At 38.4% G+C, this 24,495-nt stretch overlaps 1 long non-coding RNA gene across 1 annotated transcript; it reads left to right on the top strand.

Annotated features, from left to right (window-relative positions):
- Nucleotides 1-21,809: 21,809 nt before the first annotated feature.
- Nucleotides 21,810-23,551, top strand: LOC116560293. Its single transcript, XR_004272889.1, has 2 exons — nt 21,810-21,936; nt 23,430-23,551. It is a non-coding gene; the product is annotated as an uncharacterized LOC116560293 (long non-coding RNA).
- The last annotated feature ends 944 nt before the right edge of the window (nt 23,552-24,495 follow it).

The raw sequence follows: 24,495 nt of genomic DNA, 5'->3' as shown, positions 1-24,495 counted from the left end.
ATGGCCCCAATTATGGCACAGACTAAACATGACCTCCAGTTCCCGTCATCTGCTGACCTCAGTTTCTGTGTCTTGCTTCAAATCACAGAAAGATAATCCTTTTAGTTCAGCTTGAATCATAGGACCATCTTGATATACTCACCTGGGGCCAAAAAATAGGTCTGCTTTACCTACCTCTTTGGCAGGGGTTGTAAGGGACACTATCCCACTTTTAATACCCCCAAACACACTAAATATTTGGTTCCATTATGAAAAGCAGGGCCAGAAACCTGAAGAATAGTAAGGATTTTATAACGTGATACTTTTAGTTACCCCTATGATGGCTGCATAGACAAGTAGCTCAGATCAAAAGATTATTCTAAAAAGAAAAAGGATATTCACCAGAAATATCTGCAGCGTAGCTGTAGGATTTGAGGGCTACCAAAGCAAAAGCCAAATATAGTCCCTGTATCATCTATTTTTCCACATGGCTATTAATTTGCAATAATGTTAAATAACTATGTTAAATATCTAACATGGGGCATATGCTTCTGAAGGCCACTAACTGATCAGATAGCACTGTTACCTAAGGTGGTGAATTATCTAAAGAAGTTTTGCTTCTTAAGAAAAAAGAATAAAGAGATAAAGAAAGAAAGAAGGAGGACAGTGAAACATGCATACCGTACTTTCCAGCCAATTACTTACTAAATATCTCCAGAATTATTCCACTTTTCTTTATCTTTCTGCCACTCCCCAGCTTCTCCTTCTTAAATTACTGAAGAATCCTGGCTGGACTTTCTGCAGTAATGTTTTCCTCTGCTCAGCCATTCTCTATACTCCAGCCAAAGGGATTACTATGGTTTAAGTGTGTCCCCCAAAGTTCATTTGATGGAAACTTAATCCCCAATGCAACCGTGTTGGGAGGTGGGACCTTTAAGAAGTTATTCAGTCATGAGGGATTTCTCCTCATATGGATCAATGTCATTATTGTAAGAGTGGGTTTGTTATAAAAGTGAGTTTGGTTCCCTCTTGTTTTCTTTCATGCTCTCTTGCCCTTCCATCATGAAATGACACAGCAAGAAGGTCCTCACAAGATCCTGGCCCCTCAATCTTGGATTTTTTAGCCTCCAAAACTGTGAGAAATAAATTTCTATTTATTACAACTTACTCAGTTCCAGATTATTGTCATAGCAGAATTACATTTGGAAAATGATGATAATAATCCCTGCTAGTTTCTAAGCCCTTTCATGACAAATCCAGGTTTAGAATAAAAAACCAAAGTGGGGCACAGTGGCTGACACTTTTATCCTAGCACTTTAGGAGGCCAAAGGGAGTGGATCACCTGAGGTTAGGAGTTCAAGATCAGCCTGACCAACATGGTGAAACCCCATCTCTACTAAAAATACAAAAAACTAGCTGGCATGGTGGCAGGCACCTGTAATCCCAGCTACTTGGGAGGCTGAGGCAGGAGAATCACTTGAACCCAGGAGGCAGAGGTTGCAGTGAGCCAAGGTCACACCATTGCACTCCAGCCTGGGCAAGAGCAAGACTCTGTCTCACTCTGTTGCCCAGGCTGAAGTGCAGTGACACGATTTTGGCTCACTACAACCTCCGCCTCCTGAGTTCAAATGATACTTGTGCATCAGCCCCTGGAGTAGCTGGGAATACAGGCATGTGCTACCATGCCTGCCTATTTTTTTATTTTTAGTGAGACAGGGTTTCACCATGTGGGGCAGGCTGGTCTCCAACTCCTGACCTTAAGTGATTCCCTGCCTCGGCCTCCCAAAGTGCTGGGATTACAGGTGTGAGCCACTGCACCCAGCTGAAAGCCAGAAAGACTTTTAATAGCCTCCTGCCAGTTTCCTTTATTTCCTTCTCTTCCAAATACCCTTCCTGTACCCATGTGGAGGGTGAGAAGAGCTCCCATCTACAGTGAGGGCAGGAAAAATATTTGTGACCATCTGGCCTGTGCAGGCTGGTAGATGTGTGCACAGGGCAGTTTAAAAGAACAACATGGGTTGGGCATGGTGGCTCACGCCTGTAATCCCAGCACTTTGGGAGGCTGAGGGTTTCACCATGTTGGCCAGGCTGGTCTTGAACGCCTGAGGTCAGGAGTTCAAGACCAGCCTGGCCAACATGGTGAAATCCATCTCTACTAAAAGTACAAAAATTAGCTGAGGGTGGTGCCATGCACCTGTAATCCCAGCTGCTGGGTAAGCTTAGGTGGGAGAATTGCTTGAACCTGAGAGACAGAGGTTTTTTGTGTGTGTGTGTGTGTGTGTGTGTGTGTGTGTGTTTCACAAGTTGAGGAAGGGAGATGCTGAAAAAGATAAATCGAGTGGCATGACAGGAGATGACCAGGAAAAGAGAGAGATTAGAGAACTCTCAGGTTTTACAAGAAAATAGAGCAGATTTGGAATTAATAGTGAGTCATTAGGAGCTTAGTCTAATAACTGTTTATGTGTATGGAGCTATTTAGAGCTCACAACATTTCCTCATATGCTATTTTATTTGATCTTAACAATGAATGATTCTGTGAGCTAAGTGTTTGCAGGCCCTTTTGTGCATTTTGCACATGAGGAAAGAAGGTGAGGCCCAGAAAGCTCAAGATTGCCACTGTAAGAGGCTGGGTCAGAATGTTGATTCCAAGTTCCAGCATCCTACTTCAGGCAGTTGGTTATAGAAATTACTTTTGGTTTAAGAATGAGGAACAGCTGAGGAGTTCAGACTGTCAAAGACAACAGGCATGCTATATTGAATCTGAACACAAAGGCTGTAGGGCCCAGTCAGAAAGATCCTTTCCTTTCTCAAGACTAGGAGATGCCTTTGTTTTTTTTTTTTTTTTTTTTTTTTTTTTTTTTTTTGTCAGTCCCCGGCCCCGAGAGGTAGAAGCTGAGTGAGCTGGAGTGGACACGATAAGCAAAGTGGATCCAGTCTCTATGTCAGGTAGTTAAAATTTGGCATTTTGTAAATAGTCTTCGCTTGACGTTCCCATATTGTCAATCTTGTACTTCAGAGTTTGGCTAAATTCTTATTGGCTCACCACAGAGAAGGGCCCTGGGACAAAAGGAAAGGCTAGTGTGGTTCCAAGGTCACATTAGTCTAAAGGACACCCTTTGAGTGCTTTGAGTCATGACTTATGGTGTGTGGGATGCCTTCTTTGCAGAGGGGCCCTGGTTTTGGGCTCTGCCAGCCACATGGCTCTCTTGCAGCTTTTACACTTCCTTTAATTTTGGTCAATCCTACTTTAAGATGTGGATAAGCAACAGGCCTTGCATGGGGAAAAGAGTGAGCTGTCCCCATTGGTGCAGTGTTATATACAAACAGCTGCTTAAAAGTGGTGTGAGAAGGGGAGGATGAATGAACAGTCATTTCGGGGAACTAGAAGATTTTGGCTCTATGATTTATTTCCTCTGCCCAGATGACACTTCAGGATAAGGTGAAAGGAAGAGTGTCCTCTGTCCTTGGGTGACTGGCACAATAATAAACACAGATTCATCTGGCCCTGACCTGGGAATTGTGAAGTAGAAGAAAACACTTTCTTAGGGAGACTGTACAAGGAGGACTCTACCACCCCCCGACCGCCCGCTTTGTCATGGGTGGCATTTGCCCTGAACTAGTCCTTGTCTCCGGGAATACAGGCAACAGTCACTCTAGGGTTAGCTGGGCCTAGAGCTTCTCTGGAAGAAAAGAAGATGAGAAAAGAGGAAGGAAGGAACTCACCTTCCCCGCAACAGTCCCTTAGGGAAGACGATTTGAGGAGACTCAAAGAAGCGGAGGGGAGTCCAGGGACTGAGAGCTGCTTTATGTATAGAGGTGTGTGTAGAAATTCTAAAACTTACTATAGATGCACTCTAGAAAAAGAGGTGCAGAGGGCAAAATAGCACATAAGACATCCATAAAAATACACCCACAATCTTAAGACTAATGGGTGAGTCATATATAGCTGTATAGCTGTTTGAACTGAAGGTGAAAAGACGATTTAGAGGTTCCATGCCTTGGAAAATCTGAGACTGTTTACAAGTGGCTAAGGAGGGTATATTATCTGACTTACCTTTATAGCTGTTTCTGATTCACAGTTTTTTGCTTGTTTGTTTGTTTGGTTGGTTTTGTTTGTTTGTTTGTTTTGAGACAAAGTCTTGCCCTGTCGCCCAGGCTAGAGTGCCGTGGCCTGATCTCAGCTCACTGCAGCCTCTGTCTCCCAGGTTTAAGTGATTCTCCCACTTCAGCCTCCCCAGCAGCTGGGATTACAGGTGTGTGGCACCACCCCCAGCTAATTTTTGTATTTTTAGTAGAGATGGATTTCACCATGTTGGCCAGGCTGGTCTTGAATGCCTGACCTCAGGTGATTCACCCACCTCAGCCTCCCAAAGTGCTGGGATTGCAGGCGTGAGCCACCATGCCCAGCCCATGTTGCTCTTTTAAACTGCCCTGTGCACACATCTACCAGCCTGCACAGGCCAGATGGTCACAAATATTTTTCCTGCCCTCACTGTAGATGGGAGCTCTTCTCACCCTCCACATGGGTACAGGAAGGGTATTTGGAAGAGAAGGAAATAAAGGAAACTGGCAGGAGGCTATTAAAAGTCTTTCTGGCTTTCAGCTGGGTGCAGTGACTCACACCTGTAATCCCAGCACTTTGGGAGGCCGAGGCAGGGAATCACTTAAAGTCAAGAGTTGGAGACCAGCCTGCCCCACATGGTGAAACCCTGTCTCACTAAAAATAAAAAAATAGGCAGGCATGGCAGCACATGCCTGTAATCCCAGCTACTCCAGGGGCTGATGCACAAGTATCATTTGAACTCAGGAGGCGGAGGTTGTAGTGAGCCAAAATCGTGTCACTGCACTTCAGCCTGGGCAACAGAGTGAGACAGTGTCTTGCTCTTGCCCAGGCTGGAGTGCAATGGTGTGACCTTGGCTCACTGCAACCTCTGCCTCCTGGGTTCAAGTGATTCTCCTGCCTCAGCCTCCCAAATAGCTGGGATTACAGGTGCCCGCCACCATGCCAGCTAGTTTTTTGTATTTTTAGTAGAGATGGAGTTTCACCATGTTGGCCAGGCTGATCTTGAACTCCTAACCTCAGGTGACCCACTCCCTTTGGCCTCCTAAAGTGCTGGGATAAAGGTGTCAGCCACTGTGCCCCACCTTGGCTTTTTACTCTAAACCTGGATTTGTCATGAAGGGGCTTAGAAGCTAGCAGGGATTATTACTATCATTTTCCAAATGAGAAAACAAGCAGCAGAATCAAATAATTTGCTCATAGTCATTCAATTACTACACCTGGCAGAGCCAGGATTTGAACCAGGTCTGCCTAAGTCCAGGGCCCATTTCTATTGTAAGACTCCATGCTGCCTTTCTGAAGGAAGACTTGTGGATTAGGGTTCACAGCTGCCTCTCCACTGCAGAACTCTAATGGAAGTGAGAGTATCCAACTGCTACCCTTGATCTCTCTTGACCCTCACACACGATACCAAGCCTGGATGAGGACAGAAAGAGCTGCTGCTGCACAGCCCCACTTTACAGCCCAGTGACACGTCCAGCAGGCTAAGGACATGAGCTTATCCAAAAGTGACTGCCAGCCAGAGTCCCACCAGTTGGAATTCCAGTGGTGTGTGGGGTAGAGCAGCACTCACTGCCTATGATCATCAGTGCCCTTGTTCTGTTTTCTCTTCTCACCCATCCCACCCCTGCCAAGTCCTCCCTTGCCCTTCAGTTGTGAGCCTTTGAGAGGTCTCGGGCTCAGAAAATCTTTCAAAGAAGACTTCCTCACAGAAGGTAAGTGCAGGCCAGTAGCAATGAAAATGCTTTAAAATCTTCCTTTAGGCTCTAAAGAGTATGAACTGAAGTGGTTTCCGAGATGATTTAAGCAAATTATTCACATAGAGAAGATGTCATTAATACATAGTAGAGGGTTTATTTCCTCATATCAATGGCACTGAAAGGGTACGCGGAAGTAATCCAACTTTGTACAATTAGGAATGATAAATCTTTTGCTTTCTTAGCCTCTCTGCAAAAAGTACAGAAGCAATAATATGGATTAAAATTAAATATGCTGTCAAAAAAAAAAATAAAATACTTTTCATATGAGAATGACCCAGATCAGATTTACTTTCTCAATCTCAGAAATGGGGTTCGGAGGGGGAAGAATGAACCTCACTCATACCCTTTCCTAAAAGCTCCATTAAGGAAAAAGGCAAGTTTCAGCAAGATATATATATATTTTTTTAACATAAAGTGGGGTTTAGAGTGTTTGTTTCTTTAGGGTGCGTGTGTGTGTGTGTGTGTGTGTGTGTGTGTGTGTGTGAAGAGGAAGTTGTCTTAACAGGAACTTATTATGAGAAATGTGCACACTATTGAAAATAATACAACTAAGGAAAACTGAAGTAGAAAAGTATATCATCTATTAGTCAAACTTCATATAAGTAAATCTATATTTACACAAGAAATAGAGAGTTATTATTTAATTTTTTGTTTGAGAGAAAGATTCATGTATAGAATTCCTCTACATGCCAAGATCCTAATTGGGTATCCATGCTTTGAGATTTAGGAAGATTTAATTTACACTCACATTTTTAGGCACACAAAACTTTTGAGAAAAAAAATTACCAGAAATAAAGATGAAATGAATACAAATAAATTTTTAACAGAAAGAGTCTTTCTGTATAAACAAAGAAAAGCCAACTTATGGATACAGTAAGAAGCCAATATTGAGTTAATTTATCTAGGTTACCTTCAGTTGCTGCCTTGACTAACTTTCTGTCACCCCACAACGCGCAAATGACACATACCTTAAACAGGGTTGCAGAGAGGGAGTTCAGAAAAAAAATTGCTTAAGAAGATTGGTAGATACTTTTGTATACAAAAAAAATGTAATTGTCCCAGGTGTTTGGTATTTATTCATTCAAGCTTCCATCATTAAAGATTAGTTCTTGGCCTTCCCTGTTTAGCGCAGCCCTTACCAATAAGCTGCAGTTTAAAGTGGTAAATATGCAAGTGGCTAAAATTATTGCATAATTTAAAAAATTTCAAATGAACTTAAACTTACCTTGTTTCAAATTAGTCTAAATAAGTTAAATGTCAGTATAGAGATGACAATGTTATTTAGGACAGAAATTCCAGAATCAGAAAGAAGGGTAGTTGGGGTGCTTTTTTTCTCACTAGACTTGAAGGTTGCCTTTGAGACAGAAAGTAGAAAAGAAACTTTTTTTCAAGGTATGGTGGACACTGTTGGTTGCCAACTCTTCTTCCTTTTTAGGATATAATTCTCAGCTCTCTTTAAAGCCAGTGTAGATATGTGACCCAGTTCTGGCCAATGGTACATGAGGGGAAGTCTGCTGGGGTGGGAGGAGGAGTTTACTTCTGGGAATGATTTTTATTCCTGATCGAAACAGATAAGGGTTCAATACAATTGTATGAGGATGTAATCTTGGAGCTGCAGCAGCAATTTTATTACCATGGGATGAGCATTCAAGACTCTGAGGGTGTCGGTGTGGAGAAAATAACTGATCTTTAACGGCATTGTGGAACCATTTCCCAACCCCAGAGCCATCTATCGCCAGATACATGTGTTAATTGCTTAAGCTACTATTTGGCATGTGTTCTCTGACTTGTAGCTAAATGTATCCTGGTGGATACAACAGACCTGGCAAAGGAAAGGACTTTTATTTATTTATTTTTTTTTTTTTGAGTCAATATCTCACTGTTTCCCAGGCTGGAGTACAGTGGTGCGATCACGGCTCACTACAGCCTTGAACTACTGGGCCCAAGTGATCCTCCTGCATCCCCTTCTGGAGTAGCTGGGACTACAGACACACACCACCAACGCAGCTACTTAAAAAAAATTATTTTTGTGGGCGCTAAATGATAAGGACTTATGAACACAAAGAAGGAAACAACAGACACTGGGGTTTACTTGAGGGGGAGAGTGGGAGAAGGAAGAGGAACAGAAAAGATAACTATTGAATACTGAGCTTAATACCTGGGTGATGTAAAAATATGTACAACAAACCTCTGTGACACCTGTTTATCTATGTTACAAACCTTCACATGTACCTCCAAACCTAAAATAAAAATTGAAAAAAAATTTTTTTGTAGAGACGGGGGTCTTACTACGTTGCCCAGGCTGGTCTTAACTCCTAGACTTAAGTGATCCTCCCACTTTGGGCTCCCAAATCCCTGAGGTTACATGAGCCACCACACATGACCCAGAAAGCATTCTTCAACCAGAGCTACCATTACTCCATTTGGTGCCTCTGTGTAACTTAGAAATGGTGCTTCTTCCTCCAGAGGGGTAAGTCCCACTTACCCACTTTGGCAAGTGCCCTTATCCCATCACAGGTAACTGGGTTCCCTCTTTACAGTTTATGGAAGGGCTGCCTCTGTTCAAAGTTCTCAGGTCAAGGCTGCCAATTCCAAAAGAGGAGGAGAGGGTGATATGAGTTCCTTTTGCTTTCTGTCACATTGCAAGTGTATATATTGCATTGCTTATATGTACTCTTGCAATGTGAAAATATGCACTTGTAATGTGAAATTGACTGTTATAGTGAAAATTATCTCATTCTTCTCTGTTTAATCTACTGGCAGTACTTCATTTGTACACCTAGCATGATGTCATTTAGCCTTCACTTGATGCATATAAGAAATTTATATATTACATTGACCACAATGCATAAGATGGTACTATGTCATTTTCATCATGTTTAACCAAAATTTCAAGTTATTAAATACAGCATTTTTATGAAAATGTCTAATTAATGTAAATACTATAAAAACTTACTTTTTTCTGCAAAACTGATAAAATTATTCCACACGTGTACGATTATAATGACTTTAAGACATGTGAAGTTAACATAAGTCTAACATGACATGTTTTTCCATTCATAAATATTACATGTTGTTACTATGGGTATTCTCTGTTATACAGTAAACTGGAACATGGCAACTAACACTGTATGACAAGATCCAGAATAATCTTACATTAGACAATCATAAAATATAAACATATACTTTAAAATTCTCCTTGAACTCTTAGATTCATTTGGAAACTTTAACATAATGTATTTAAAACATCTCAGCTAATACTATACTTTCAAGGATCATTTTGATAATTAGTTGAAATATCTAGGTTGACAGCCTGAATAGACAAAGCAATCATCATAACTAGACCAGATATGACATAGATGTTAGAACTAGACAGAGAAAGCCGGGCGCAGTGGCTCATGCCTGTAATCCTAGCACTTTGGGAGGCTGAAGTGGGTGGATCACCTGAGGTCAGAAGTTCAAGACCAGCCTAGCCATCATGGTGAAACCCCGTCTTTAAAAAAAAAAAAAAGTACTAGACAGAGAATATTATAATTATGATATTCATACTACTGTATTAATATAACATAAAGATCAAAGGAATAGAATATATAGCCCAGAAATAAATGCACTCATATACAGTCAATTTATTTCTGACAACATTCAAATTCAATTCAACAGAGAAAATACAGTGTTTTAAACAAATGGTACTGGAATAATTTGACAAAGAATGAAAGAAAGAACAAAAGAAAGGAAGAATGAAAGAAAGGAGAGGAAGAGAGAAATAAGAAAAGGAAAAGGAAAGGAAAGGGAAAAAGAAAAGGAAAGGAAGGGAAAGAAAGGAAAGGAAGGGAAAGAGGACGGACCTCACATCTATGCAAAAATGAACTCAAAGAGATCATACACCTCAATGTAAAATGTAGAAATTTAAAACTTCTAGAAGAAAAACAGCATTATGTATGATTTTGGGTTTGGTAATGAATTTTTAGATAGAAGACCAAAAGCACAATCCATAAAAGGAAAAATGTGATAAACTGGACTCATCAAAATTCAAAACTTTGGCTTTTCCCCCAAACTTGCCCCTGTCTCCAAAATGCTGATAGTGGAATAAGAATACAAGCCACAGACTGGGAAGAAAGTTCCAAATCATATATCAATAAAGGACTTCCAACCAGAATATAAAGAATTCCTAACAAGAAAAACCAATAACCCAATTTTAAAAAGAGAAAAAGAGATCTGAGTAGAATCTGTACAAAGAAGATACGCAATAGCTCTGTACGAAGAAGATATGCAAGTGGCAAATAAGCATATAAAAAGATGCTCATGATAGTCATTGGAAAAATGAAAATGAAAACTACAGTAAGATACCTCAACATACCTATTAGAATAGCAACTTAAAAAAAAAAAAGATAATTCCAAATGCTGGTTAAAACACGGTGCAACATGCACACTCATTCATTCCTTGTGGTAATGCAAAATGGTACAATGAGTTTGTCAGTTTCTTACAAAGTTAAACATACTCTTATCATATGACCCAACAAAACCACTCCTGGGTAATTACCAAAGTGAATTGAAAACTTGTATTTATAGAAACCTATACATGAATATGTATGGCAGCTTTGTTCATAATTACCAAAAACCAGAAGTAACTAAGATATCCTCAAGAGGTAAACAGATGAACATATTGTGGTATATCATGCAATGGAATACTACTCAGCAATAAAAAGAAATGAACTATTGATTCACACAAAAACACAGATGAATCTTAAATACATTTTTGCTAAGTGAAAGAAGCTAGACCTAAAAGACCACAGCCTATTTTATTCTATTAATAGGACATTCTGCAAAAGGCAAAGCTATAGAGACAGATAACCCAGATCAGTGGTTGCCATGTGTTGAGAAGAGGTTGACTGCAAAGGGGCCACACAAGACATTTTTAGGGTAATAAAACAGTTTTGCAAAATACTGTGGTGGTAGAAACATGACTGCATTTGTCAGCACTTACAGAAGGTACATTTATTCTAACTAAGATATAATATATTATAAACCTAAGTGAAATTTACTGTATACAATTTTTTTAAAAATCAACCAGGATATGGGGAGATTCCAGTGGAATGCAGACTGACAAATCTGTGTTACAAATATATGACATAACCTGACTAAAATGGCTGGGGAAAAAGAAGCTGACCTAAGTAACTTTGGGAATGTGTTTTAACTGGATGCTGTAAGGCTAAAGCAAAATCAACTGTGCATAAATGCTTTTCTTTAATTGGTCACTATGTTTCAGGCAGGGGTATGAGTTAGCAGTTCTGGAACTACTTTACATGTATACTAAGGCTGAACAAATAAGTAAATAAATTGTAGCTAATGGAAGCCAGCTTTCTCACTGTCAGAGAAAGAAGTCACCAACAAGCAAGCAGAGAAGAATGGAATGAATCCTGTGGTTCTAAATAAAGTTGGCAATAACAATATTAATTCAACGTGTGTTTATACATGTGTGTGGGGTATGTGCATGTGTGTGTCCCATTTGAGACTCAGAGTTTAGGGTATTTATTGGGGGCTAGTCCTAAAAGGCACTCTCTGCCTGGCAACTACCAAAATGTCAGACTCTGAAGGAAGCGGTTATTCAGTGCCTCAAGTGGGCCAAACAGCCTTGTATAGGAGACTTTTCATGTTGTTTTGAGGAACTTTTCACAAGCCAAGTTCCCAGATGTCAGGCAAGGGTCAATCAAGCAGCCTCTTCTAAAGATCTCAGCCTTGGGTTTGCAGTGTTGATTGTTTTCTGTGTAGGGCATAACAGACACAGGAACCAACCCAAAACCATCCCCCAATAACCTAAACTGGAACAATTTGAACAAGAAAATCAATAATTAGATTATTGGATTACGATCCAAAGAAAAAAATATATAAAATATATAATTTCATTCCATATTCCATACAACAGTATGGAATGAGTACAAATAAGTAAATAAACAAATAAACAAATTAGGGGAAGAAGAGCAAACCTTCCTTACAGAAAAATTCTAAACTATAAGTGTAGAAAGAATGAAGGACATTTAAAAATCACCATTAGAGCACCTTAGTAATAACTGCTGCAGGTAAGGTCCACTAAAATTAGTAGGTAAAACCTTAAGGAGAAGCAGCATATCTGTGTAGCCTCAACGTATCTCATCAAAAATGTTTATTAATTATTGTGGTAGCTTAAATGTATGTCCACAAGTTATTTGATAATCCTCCTAGAAGGTAAAGTCTAATTCTCTTCTTAAGTATAGACTGGACTTATTGATTGTTTCAAATAACATTCTCTAATGGAATAACATCCATTCTCTAATGGAAAGGAGAAATGATAACTTTGCAGTAAAGAAACTGGTAGGCACTACCTTAACCAAGTGATCACAGTTAACATCATCAGTCAACAAGTCATGTTGATAATGTACCCCCAATATGATGTGATGAGAGGACTACTCTACCTCCATGATACCATTTTCCAAAAGTTCAGAATTCAGTCCAGTCATGAGGAAACTTCAGAAAAAGCCCCATTCAGGGAAATTCTATGAAATACTTGACCAGTGGTCTTCAAAATTGTCAAGATCATGAAAAAAACAAGACAGAAACAGATTGAGGGAGACTTAGACGTGATAATTAAATGTAACACGGTCTCCTGCATTAGATCTCAGGACCAAAAAAGGAAACACTGGTGAAATATGAATAAAGTATGTAGTTTAATTAACAATATGGTACCAATAATTTCACAATTTCAATCACTGTACTGTGGTTATATAACATAACATTAGCAGAAACTAGATGAAAAATATCCATGAACTTTGTGCACTATATTTGCAACTTTCCTGTAAATCTGAACTTATTTCAAAATAAATGGTTTTTAAAAAGTACTTGTGGCCAAGTGCAGTGGCTCACACCTGTAATCCCAGCACTTTGGGAGGCCAAGGCGGGTGGATCACCTGAGGTCAGGAGTTCAAGACCAGCCTGGCCAACATAGTGAAACCCCATCTCTATTAAAATACAAAAATTAGCCAGGCGTGGTGGTAGGCATCTGTAATCCCAGCTACTCAGGAGGCTGAGGCAGGAGAATTGCTTGAACAAGGGAGACAGAGGTTGCAGTGAACTGAGTTCACACCATGGCACTCCAACCTGGGCAACACAAGTGAAACTCTGTCTCAAAAAAAAAAAAAAAAAAAAAAAACCAAAAACAAAAAGTACTTGCACTGGCACATACTAGCTAGTATCTCATGTTAGCTCCCCTTGGTTAATTCACTTGATAATCAACCCCAGAGAATGATACTGCTGGGAAATCTCTTTTGTTGCTTCTACTCCAAATAAAAAGTGTTTCTAAGGACAAGTGATTTTAGTGGCATTTATAATTGCTTTAGCCTATTCAGGCTGCTATAATGAAGTATCACAAACTTGGTGGTTTATAAGCAGCAGCAATTTCTCAAAGTTCTGGAGGCTAGGAAATCCAAATGAAGGCACCAGCAGATTCAGTGTCTGGTAAGGATCTGGTTCATAGGCACTTTCTCAGCGTGTCTTCACCTGGTGACAGGGGTGAGAGGTTTCTCTTCAGTCCCTTTTATAAGGGCACTAATCTCATTCATGAAGATCATGACCTAATCACTTCCCCAAAGGCCCCACTGTTGCTGAGCAAAAGGGCTCAGTAACAAAGGCACTAGAAGCCAATACTATGGCACCAGGTTTTTGAGAAAAGTTTTATTGTTAGTCAGTCAACAAGGAGAGAAGAGTCCAAATCAAATCTGTCTCCCTGTGCTGGATTTAAGGCAGTCATTTTATTAGAAAGGGTTTATGGGGTAGACTCTGGGATTAGTAGGTGATTGGTAAAGAGAAAGGGAGGTCTGGAAAGTCCTCAGGCATGCACAGAACTCTTCATGCGACCTCATAAATCACATTTGCAAATTTGGGGAACTTAGTAGGAAACATGGTGAAAATGAAAATGTTATTCTGCACAGACTCCAATTGACCATGTTGGTTCCAATCAATTTCAGCCTTTTTTTTTTTTTTTAATCTTACAAGCAGAGGGAGTTTCAGCATTTCAGCAAGTTGTTTCTTATCTGCCATCATACAAGCTCAAGAATTTCTGTTATTCACTGGTTTCTTTAACTCTGTGGCACAATTTCATCACCTAATAATACCATCATCTTAAGACTTAGGATTTCAATATACGAATTGGGTGGGGACACATATATTCAGATCATAACAATAAGCTTTGCCCTTTAAATGAACAACATCATTTTGAGAAGATACCAGGCTGACCCTTTTAAAAGTTAGTGCTTTTTTGACCAGCATCAATTTTTAGTAGCTGAGGACACCTTGGTTTTATTTTCCTGTTAGTGGAGATTGGTTTTCAGAGTGTCATCATGGCTGGAGAACCCCATCTGGACATATGATCACTTAGGGGCAAGATGAACGAGGTACACATGCCCCTGATTTTACTGTGTAGGCCCTATACCTACTAGTTCAACTATCCAATCCTGTGTTTTAAGGCTGTTTTGATATATATGATCCAGGATGTCTGAATCAAACCAACACTAAAATCAGAAATATCTAAAAATGAGGCATTGTAAAAACAATGGCAAATATTGTTTCGGTCTACTTCAGCCTTTTTTTTTTTTTTTTTTTTTTTAAATCTTACCACTGGCCCTAAGCATTCTAGGTGCTAGCAACCTCAACAGCAGTCAAGTGAGAGGTTGGGGAAGGGTGGAGAAGCAACTTTGGAATATGGACTTGTAAAGCTGTTTTATATTCTTACCTGTGCTTCATCCTACATTAAAATGTTTTTTCCTTTCATTGGAAAAGAGCTTTGTAGTTTTACCTTGACTAAGCTCTTTCTAACTCAGTGGTTTTACAAAGCTACAGTCAAGTCATTTTTGCTTATTATTTGTGCTTCTACCTACTTCCAAAAAGGATCTAAGATGACTTATTCCCCAAACAATTGTGCTAACCTTGGCCTTCATTCTCTTCCAGACCATCTGTTCCTCTTTACCATGAAGTCATAGTACTATATTTGTGACAGCACAATCATTTCCATGGCAACAGGATGTGGTCTTCATCACTGAATCCTGATTTCACTCTGACAAAGATCAACCATCAGGAGGATTGGGTAGTTTATTCTGACATTTTCTATTCTTTTTCAAGTTTAGTGTCTCTCTGAAAAAACTCCTACTTTTGATTCTCAAATTTTATACTCAGCCTAGAGTATATGTTTTTGCAGAGTTTGCATATAAAGTATTTACCCAGCAAACAATTAGACATGCAAACCAAAAATAATAATTTGAGAAAAATCACACAAATCTATACACATGCGCACTATGATATATAAGCTGGCTTGAAAGTGAGATGATTAGCAAATGCCATTCTGGTTTGGATAAAAGAAAAAACAGTGAATCCATTTAAAAGACATGAAACTTCTAAGCCTAAGAAATTTGCTTTGATGACTGTGATAAGCAGTGGAAGGGAGCTGACCTAGTTCTTACTCAATGCTTTTCTTATCTTCTTTAGCACAAATAAGACACAAAAGGGCCTTCCCATGTGAGCTCAGACTATCTGACCAGGGAAAGACAGATGGACAGCTTTATTCATATGAATGACCAATATCTGTATATTTTGTCCATTTGCTTTGATTGCACACAGCTTAATTACACAGTCTTTGGAGAAATTCCTTAGAATATTATCACTATGCTATGCAATTGAGTTAAAAGTGTAAACTTTAAAAATGGAACTAGTTACTAGAGCATCAGAAAAAAGTACCTAATTGCTCCATTAATTTAGTAGCCTTATAGGACAGATGACAAGGACTGTTATAATGAGGCTCTGCTGGACATATAACATAGTATATATCATATCTATTGTATATTACATGTTACATGTGTTATACGTCATATGTATTACATAAGCTATATATGTCAGAGAAAAAGAGTAACTTGTAAGAAGTGATCATGTTCCCTTCTTCTGTTCTCCTCCGGCTTCCTTGCTGAGTCTAAGGGGTAAGCCAGGGAAAGAAATAGAGAGAAAAGGTGGTAAGGGATAGAAAGAAGAATTGAAGGGGAAGCTAAAGCAATTTACATTAAAAAGAAAACAAAGATAAGAATTGCTTGCAGTGGAAAAGATCTGGAAGGAAGGGGAAAGGGACAGAGAAGATAGGGAGGTGAGAGGTGAAGAGAGTGACTGAAATCCGAGCAGGAACATTTGGACAACGGCTGCTCTGCCGTGGGGGGCTCTGGGGGAATAGAAAAGGAGGATTTTGACTAAGTTCCATTGTTTGTGATGTGATGTGATTCATCACTTTGCTACTTTTTCAAGAGTCTTCAGTGAAAATAAATTATTTTTCAAAGCTCTTTAAAGATGGATTTGTGATTCTTTTGAATGAGACAAAATATTCAGATGGACACTAAGGCTACAGAAAGCCTTATTCTGATTTTACACATACATATGTAATCAGTCTCTCTTGAGGAAAATAATAAGTGGTGCTACCATTGACGGCTATCTCTGACCCTTGGGGATTATGTTGACCAGAGCTGTCACAGTCCCAAATTATGTAATATTGGCAATAGGTACTGTCCAGAGATTGGTGGCAGTCCATGGTCTGGAGTTTCTAACTCTAATGAAACTTAATTTCAGCCTTCAAAGATTTAGGAACTTAGATGAATCAAACGTGGAAGGGGGAAAAAGACACAATGATTGCTTCAGTGAGCCCTAGTGCCAAGCCAGTTTTTGAGGCCTAAGAGAAGGTGAGGGACAATTACAGAGAGCACCATGATACCTAAAGGACAGGCTTCACTGACAACTGTAGCATTAAGGCCTGCTCTAATCTCACACTGGTCTTAGTCTTATTATAGACTGTAGTTACTTCAAAAAATGCAAAGCCTTTACTCACACATAGGAGTATAGTAATAAGTGGGAAGGAAGTCCTTGTGTGAAGGTCATCATTCCTTTTGATGTCATCTATGTGATGATTCAGAGGAGGGGGTAAGGCAAAACAAGGTGGAAATGATCATCAGGATAGAAATGGGAAGCCACGGCAAGGGTAGGAAGGTTCGGCGATGCCCAAGTTTCCCACCTAACATTACTGCATGACATGTGCTGTGATAAAAAAGAGTTCTGTGGGAAGACAATTTTGGGCACACGGCATAATTGTTTTTCCCTTGGAGAAATACCTATTTCCATGTTATAGGCTCTGAAACGTCCCAACAAGAAGAAAATTTCTGTGTTAACTACTGTTGCCCAAACTTATTTGATCATACAACATATTTTAGCAACATCTATTCACATTCCAAGAGATTGGTATTATTCAGAACATACATTGACTAATTTTGGGGCAAATGATGTATATAAAATCACCTCATGGGTGGGCACCTGTTATCCCAGCTACTCGGGAGGTTGAGGCAGGAGAATCGCTTGAACCCGGGCAGCGGAGGTTGCAGTGAGCCAAAATCGCACCATTGCACTCCAGCCTGGGTGACAGAGCAAGACTCTGTCTCAAAAAAAAAAAAAAAAAAAAAAAAAATCACCTCATAACAGGTCATATCATTGTTACAGCTTTAAAAAATGCTGAAGAGCATGGGCCTACTGTCAACCTGTATTCAATTACTGTGACTTTTGGCCTTCCTGTAATTTTGGTGTAGGACTTCACCCTTCTATACAGTCAGAGCTTTCTTCATAAAAACCGGACAGGGTTTGTATGCAACACTCTCTACAAAGCTTCATCTCTTCCTTCAGTGCTCCAAAATGCTCATTGCCTTCATGCTGCCTGTTACTACCCAGGAACTCTCATTTGGCAAATCTCCAGGATGTAAACTCTTCTCTGCAGTATTGCATGCATCAGTGTCTTTAAACTCCCTCCCACCAAACCAACCTTATTTTTCAAGAAACAGCTTTCTGCTAGGGAACCAACTGAAAAATCCATCCTAATGTTACCAGGTTACATATTTGTAGCCTGACAGGGACTTCCTAAAAATGTAATGCCTTTATCCTAAAATAAAAATAAAGGAAGTTCCATGGTAGGGATTTCCAGAACTGGGACAAGTTAACAAAAGGAAATGTTTTGAGTTAGATGGGTCTTTAATGATCCACAGATAGTATCCCTTGAGAAGTCACCTCTTCTCTTTATATGAAGGGGACTCAGTCAGCAGGATGATGCTCTCTTTGAAGGAACCACGCTTGACTGTGTGATATATTTCTTTTCAAAAATACAAGAATCACTGGCACAGAGTCTCATAAGTGTGTGTAGGGGAGGTATCTATTTACGTTTAATGAATAAATTGCTATCTCTGCTTAAAAATGATTGTGGACTTAAAAATTTTTTTGTTTATTTTTGAATAGGTAACACACTCATGTACACAAAATCAAAAGGCACAAAAGAGCATATCATGAAAAGTATGTTTCTCTCCTTTCTCAGTGATTCTGTTTTCCTTCCCAGAGGCAACCGCTATTTCCAATTTCTTAAATTTCCTCCCATGGACATTCTATATATAAAAGTGTATACATGTATTTATAAATATATATAATTTTTCTTTTTTTACACAGATGGTAGTGTAATATACATATTACTCTTTTATTTTTTCATTTATCCAGATATCTTAGATAATTTTCCATATGGAAAGCCAGTGGCTTGGCTATTTTAATAGCTGAGTGGTGTTAACTGGATGCCTGTGCCATTTTGTTTTGCCATTTTATTGAGGGATATATAAGTTGTTGCCAATGTTTTGTATTATTAACAATATTGCATTGCATAGACTCATTGGATAAATACCTAGACATGGAATTTGTATCAATATGTATGTGCATTTTTACTTTTGAAAGATTTTTCCAAATTTCACTCCATCCCTTACACAGCCATCAACTATTTATGACTGGCTATTTCCTCAAGCCTTCATCAAAACAATATTTTATCAAATATTTTAATCTTTGACAGTTTGATAGGTGAAAAATTGTATGTGTTTTTTTTACAACACAGGAACCAAAGATAGAGAAGTTGCAACTCAGGTAAGTAGAGAGATACTGAATTAAAATAATAAGTTAACCTTAGCTCAAAAGTGATTTGAGATTTAAGCAGCTTACTTCAAAAAATTAAAGACACTTTCTACCAAGAAGCCTTACACATATATAATTCTAATGGACACTTTTAGAAGAGGAGGAAAGCCCATAACCTCCTGAGAGTTTTCTAGCTTCACAATCATGTGATTTCTGTAATACCGTGAAATAAGAAAGTACTGAACAGTGAGAATAATACTTTCATTACCAACCCATCCATGATTACAGTTTAGAAAATAAATGGAAAACGTTTCTTTTATAAAACACTAAATATATATCAGGATAAAAGAGGGAGACTACAGTTGTCTCTATTTCTTTTTTTTTTTTTTTTTTTTTTTTTTTGAGATGAATGGAGTTTCGCTCCTGTTGCTCAGGCTGGAGTGCAGTGGCACGATCTTGGCTCACTACAACCTCCGCCTTCCAGGTTCGAGCGATTCTCCTGCCTCAACCTCTGAAGTAGCTGAGATTACAGGCGCGTACCACCAGGCCTGGCTAATTTTTGTATTTTTAATAGAGACAGGGTTTTGCCATGTTAGTCTTGAACTTCTGACCTCAGGTGATCCACCCACCTCAGCCTTCCAAAGTGCTGGGATTACAGGTGTGAGCCACCGCATCCAGCCAGTTGCCTCCACTTCTGATTGATCTCAGCCTCCTAGTCTGGTGGCCACATCCAGGACCCTAAAATCAGCTGGAGCCATTCAGCCTCCCAGATTTGAAATTCATGCCTCTTACCATTTGACCACCACTTCTGGCCTTCCAGACACCTCATTTCATTATTGTTACCACAGTTGTTCTCTCAATTGACTAGGCCTTTCCCCTTTCCTCTTTTTTCTCTACCCAAGACTACCCACTTTTCTCCCCAGTGAGAAATTTAACTATATCACTGTCCATCTTTGCTTCCTTCTTTCATAACATAAACATGCACTATAAACTTAGATGATTATGAAATACTTCATTTTTCTATGAATGAATTCAATTGCAAGCCCCCATCCTAACATATAATCTTGGCAAATTCCCTGCCTTTCTCTGGACTGAATCTACATTAGAGTTTGAGGATCGTATTATGCCAAAGGGGGGCAGATGGAGTTTCAGAAACCCCTGCTACACATACTGTAGCCACCTTCTCTTTGCACTGGCAGCCTGCAGATCACCACTGTCAACCATCTGACTGTCAGAGCATGCTAGGTGCTGTTAGGCTGTCAGCTCCTTCAGGCCCTCAGGTGTACAGGAAGTCATTCCCCTGCTGCATGAGGTTGGCTTGGGCCCATGTTCCCAGACCTCACTCAGTCTTTCTTTGTGCTTTCATGAAAACAAACAAAATATTTCAAAGCATGAACAATAATACAAACCATCCATGTACTTATCACCCCAAATGAACTAATGTTATTGTCTTTTCATATTTCCTTCAGAGTGTTTTTAAAAGAAAGTAGCATGTCCTTCCTAGTATAATTCCTTTCATTTCCTTACTCCCCAGAGACAATCACTATCACAAATTTAGTGCAAATCTGCTAGTCCCTGTTGATATGCTCTTGTTTGACATAATTGTAGAAAACTACAGCATCTTGTATTTTTTTTAAAATGAATGCACAGTATCATACAGATATAATATGCTGCAACTTGATGTTGCACAATGTTTTCAAATATATCCATATATTGATATAAAGTCAATTAGTTATTTTAATTTCTGTTCTGTATATCATAGAATGAATACACAACACCTTGTTCCCATTCATTCATTCTTGGGTTGTTTCTAGTGTTTTGTTGCTACAAACAAATATTGCAACAACTATCCCTTCCTATCCTTTTTCACCATATAGTACTAAGTAATCTCTCTCACAGTAAATAACATCACCAGGCACTGGGCCTATGTGCTCCACCAAAAACTTCAGTCATCCTTGAACCCCTTTCCTCACATCTCAAAACCCCATCAAGTTATCTGTTTTGGCTTCAAAATATATTCTGGATCCAACCACTTCTCAACACTTTCAACCAATCCAAGTGATCAGCATCACTTTTCTATGATTGTAATAGTTTTCTACCCTACACCCTACAGTCTCTTCTACACAGAACAGCTAGAGTGGCCTTTTAAGAATGCACTTTAGATCAGTAGTATCTGATATGGTTTGGTTGTGTCCCCACCCAAATCTCATTTTCAACTGTAACTCACACAATTCCCATGTGTTGTGGAAAGAACCTGGTGGGAGGTGATTGGATTATGGGGGCAGGTCTTTCCTCCACTGTTCTCGTGATAGTGAATGAGTCTCACAAGATCTAATGGTTTAAAAAAATGGGAGTTTCCCTGCACAAGCTCTCTCTTCTCTGCTGCCATGTGAGATGTGTCTTTCACTTTCTGCCATGATTTTAAGGCCTCCCCAGCCACATGGAACTGTAAGTCCAAAAAACTTCTTTCTTCTGTAAATTCCCCAGGCTCGGGTATGTCTTTATCAGCAGCATGAAAATGGACTAATACAATATCCCTGAGCAAAACCCTCCAATGGCTTCTCATTCCACAAAAAGTCCAAACTCCTTACCGTGGCCTGAAGGCCTTATGTGATGTAGCCTTTGCCTACCTTCCAGATTCATCTCCTTCCACTTTCCAGTTACTAACTCCACTCCACCTCACCTTCTTCCTTTCTTCCAATGTTTCAAGTGCTTTTCTCCCATTCCTTCTTGCCTGAAATGCACTTTCCTTAGAACAAGTACACAGATCTTGTTCCCCCACTCCTCTAAGTTTCCACAAATTCACCTCAGGGAAGCCTTCCCTGTCCATCTTACCTAAAATACCACTTCCAGCACCTATCCCTTTACCCTGCCTTACCTGATATATGTGTTTATTTATAAGTTTGTCTCCATTTCATGAGAACTGTCTTGTTCATCATTTTATTCTCAAGACCTTGTATAATGCTTGGTTTAGATAGGAACTTGATCAATATTTATTCAACAAATACATTAATGAATGTTTCCTTATACGTTTTCAACCTTTTTTTCCTAAATTATAGATGTTTCTGGATCATAGAATGTTTGCATTTTCAACTAGGCAAGGTATTTCCAAATTGCTCTCCTAAGTGGTTGTTCCAATTTACACCTCAACAGAAGGTAAGATTTTTTCATTTCCCTATATCCTTCCCAATACATGACATTTTCAGACATAGATTTGACAATCTGATGGATGTTTTGATTTGTATTTATCTGATTACTAGAGTGAAGCTGAGCACATTTTCTTTTACTTCTTTTTCTATTGGAATATCTTTCTCTGATTTACGAAAGTAATATATATTTTCTGAATACTAATCTTTTGTTTAATATATGTTACAGTTATCTTCTCTCAGACTGTGGCATTCCTTTTAATCTTGTTTATGGGATATTTTATCAAACAGAAGTACTAAATTTGGAGTGTTAAAATTTATTAGGTTTTTCCTTCACAATTTGTGTTTTTGATGTTACATTTAAGTAATTCTTCCTTCCCCTGTGATCATGAAATGTATTCTCCTATAATTTCTTCTAATAGTTATAAAGTTTTTAATTTATGCCAGGTTTAGATCTTTTCTATCTGGAGTTCAAGTTATAGCAGTGGCCCCCAAACTGTAGTATGGGGATACACCTGTAGAGTCCCCAAGACACTTTCAGGAGGCCTATAAGGTCAAAACTATTTTCATAATCATACTAAGATGCTATTTGTCTTTTTCACTCTCATTCTCTCATGAACAGTGGAGTCTTCCAGAGGCTACACAACATGTAATAATGTCATCACTCAGATGCCTAACAGAATGTGTGCTTGTCTGTTCATGTGTTTTACAGATTTCTCAGTTTTAATTTCTAATATGATAAATATTGATAGATATAATCCACATAAAGAAAAGCTCTGTAGGACCTTCATTAATTTTTAAGAGTATGAAGAAGTCCTGAGACCAAAAAGTTTGAGAATTGCTGGTATAAGAAAGAGATCCGTTTTTCTTTTTTTTAGTATAGAAAGTCAGTATTCCGCAAATCCACTAGGTTTATAATGTTTCCTCTATCATATGTCATGGCCTCATATGTACATGTGTCTACTTCAGAGCTTTTCTTCATATTACAAACACTGTATTGTCTAATTACTACAGCTCTACCAGGAACTTCCTTTCTGAAAAGGCAAATTACATTCCTTAATTTCTTTAGAATTGTCTTGGGTCTTCTTAAAACTTTTCTCTCTGTAACTTTAGAATCAGCTTGTCAAGTTCCACAAAAAAATCCTGTTGAGAATTTGATTGAAATTGCATTGCGTTGTGGAGAACCATACTTCTTATAGCATTGATTTTCTATTCTGTGAATTTGGTGTTACATATTGCATACTTTTTATTCCAATCTTCTCTTTTTTTTGACCTTTGCTATTTATAACATTCTTCATAAATGTTTTACACATTTGCGTTAATTTATTCCTAAGTATCTTAGTATTTCTGTTGCAGGTATAAATGTGATCTTTTCCTCTCATTCATAGGTATATGGAATTCTGATTACATAGGCATATAGGATTGCTATTGATTTTTCACATTGATCATGCATTCAATCATACTACTCAACACTTAGTCATTGTAATTTTTTTCTTCTTATAGAGCTTCCTGGAGTTTCTGGCTGAGAAATGATACTGTCCACACATATTTTTTATTCTTCCTTGCTAATCACTAAATACCTCTTTTTCTTTTATCTTAAATACACAAACTAGAACTTATAGTATCATGTTTAATTGTAGAGGTTTCAGCAGGCTTGTTATATTCTTAATGCTAATAGGAATGCTTCTATAGTCCCATAATTAAATATGTTATAGACTCTTCATATATACCCACATAAAGTAAATATTGCTAGTTAACTATAACATTTTGTTTAAATTATAGTTCTTAACTTTGTAATGCTTTGTTTATATCCATTGAGATAAGCATATGGGTCTTCACTTTTTAATCTGATAATAAGGTAAATTACAGATAGATTTTTAAATCGTAGTACTATATTTACATTTGGAGCAAATTTTATTTGATGTATTATTCTGTATACTTTGCTGGATTTGATTTCATAATTACTTAGGATTTTCGTGTCAATGTTAAAAATCTGTAATTTTCTTTGTCTATAGAGTGTCCTATTTTGGTATCAAGACTATACTAACTTTGTAATATAAACTGAATATCCTTTACTCTTCTTGTCTAAAATAGTTTGTGCAAGTTAGTATTGTCTGTTCCATGAAATTTGGTTAAATTCACCTGTAAAGCCGTCTGGCCTGGCTTCTTTGGCAAGGGATGGAAGGATGACTGGGAGGGGACTGTTGGGAGACTTTTGACTATTGATCTATTATCTTTACGATGTTTGATTTATTCAGATTTCATATTTCTTCTAGAGTTAACTCTCAAATTTGTGTTTTTCTGGTAAGTTGTGGATTTCACAACAGTTTTCAATTTACTGACATAAGACTACACAATATTAAAAAATTTCCAGTATAACAAATATTTCTAATTTCTACTCTACTATATATATCTCTAGTTATATTCTTCTTTGAATTCCTCATATTGCTTATTTATGCTATCTGCTTTTCAATGTGGCTTACTAGAGGTTTATTTATTTTATTGGTTTCCTCAAAGAATCCATCTTTTAATTTCTTAATCAATTTCACTTTTTTTTTTTTTTTTTTTT

The sequence above is a fragment of the Sapajus apella genome, unplaced genomic scaffold (assembly GCF_009761245.1).
Source record: "Sapajus apella isolate SASKATOON/1434 unplaced genomic scaffold, GSC_monkey_1.0 scaffold25, whole genome shotgun sequence".
In the NCBI taxonomy this organism is placed as follows: Eukaryota; Metazoa; Chordata; class Mammalia; order Primates; family Cebidae; genus Sapajus; species Sapajus apella.
This window is presented reverse-complemented; position numbering and strand designations above follow the sequence as displayed.